A 1,880-nucleotide genomic window follows, 5' to 3' on the forward strand; every position below is an offset into this window, starting at 1 on the left:
TATATATATATATATATATATATACACACACACGTCTTCTTCATCTCCCGTGGCCATCTATTTGCTTGCATGGTATTCCGAGCCAAAAACATGCATCATCAACCACTCATTTTCATATATACATATATATATATATACATATATATATCTACATACATATATATATATATATACAAACACATATTAATGTTTTTAGTATTCATGAAATGTTTGACATGTATTTTACAAGCGACCACTTTGTATTTTAACTCTTTTAAAAACTAAAAACCTTCTTGAAATGCATTTTCAAAATAACAATTAACAATTACCATTAAATTAATACGTTGGTTTTTCGACACAACGTAATCGTATTTGAAAAAACGCAACTCATATTCTAAAAGCTTGTAGACTCAATAACAAAGCTTAGGAAAAATGATTGGAATTTCAAACAATTATATCGTGTAACGAATGTATATTAACGAAACAATGACTTTTAGTATAGGTATTTAAAGATACAATATTAGTTGTCCGTCACTAACGGATAACATAAAATATATGTTAAGAATGCTGAAGTTGAATAAGTGAGCATATAAGTCGAATCTGTATGCCCTAAAATATGGATGTATTGCAGGAGATTGAAGTAGGTGGGGAGCACCCAATGAGGTTGATGCTATTTATAAGCTACGCAACAAAATACGATCGTAGAATCATCCATCCATTTCACACACCAATCATTTAATGTTATGTATCCTTGTTTGATTTGCTATACATTTTCTAGATTCAGTAATATTTAAAATCAAATTATTTTATGTGTTTTGTCAGCGCCAAACGTGGCCACGTAAGAGCAGTTAATTTTTTTTATGACATGGGATAATGCACATAAGACTAGATTGTTTTCGTGAGATCGTATAAATGAAATGTTACTTTTATAACAAAACACTAAGGTAAACCTTGCGGTGAATGTCCAGTGTTTTTATACCTTCACAATGTTTTACTGTAAAGTTTTGATGTTATTTTATGGTCTAAGTAATGTAAACTCAATCAACTTTTCTGTTTTATTGTGGTTATTTAGATCTTATATTTATTTATTATATATACAATAATTTATCAATAAAGTTACATTTAATGAACAAAATAATTTGTAAAAACATTTATAGAAAAGTTAAGGAAAATGGATGTGACAATTCACAATGCTTGTATTTTACAAAATTTGTCTTTTTTAATGTACTTTTTGTTATTCTTTAAGCAATTTAGATTCAGAATTCCGCTATTATTACTTCTTCATAAATGATCTTTATTTAAGAAAACGATATTACATGTTATTGAAGTTTGTTAAAAATTCAATAATCAATCAACTCAAAAAAGTGAAAAGAATACCACCTGATTTTCAAATCCATTTGTTATATATTAATTTTGTTAGGATGATGTTTGATTGGTTTGAGCTTGGCTCTAAAGGTTAAAAGTACCAAGATGTCTCGTGTTCAAATCCAAAGAGGAATAAAAAATCCCCTTGTAGTCACGGAAGTTCAAATGCAGTGACTCCGGACTATCTACAAAGCAGGTGGTCGTCCTAGGACCTGATTGGTTTGAGCTTGACTCAAAAGGTCAAAAGTACCAGAAGGTATCAGGTTCAAATCCAAAAAGGAATAAAAAATCCTTTTGTGGCCACGTAGGTTCAAATGCGGTGACTCCGAGCTATCTGCAAAGCAGGTAGTCGCCCTGGGATTAGTCAGCACGCATAGCGGGTTGGATATTCAGGTTAATAAAAAAAAAAAGGATATAAACTCTTGATATTTAATTTCTTCGAACGGGGAATAGAGGAGGAGCGGAGTGGCACCTATCGCTGGATAATCGATTTGTTATATACAAGTTTTCAATGATTTGGTTTAATGTTTAAAATT

The sequence above is a fragment of the Cynara cardunculus genome, assembly GCF_001531365.2.
Source record: "Cynara cardunculus var. scolymus isolate 2C chromosome LG 13, CcrdV1, whole genome shotgun sequence".
In the NCBI taxonomy this organism is placed as follows: Eukaryota; Viridiplantae; Streptophyta; class Magnoliopsida; order Asterales; family Asteraceae; genus Cynara; species Cynara cardunculus.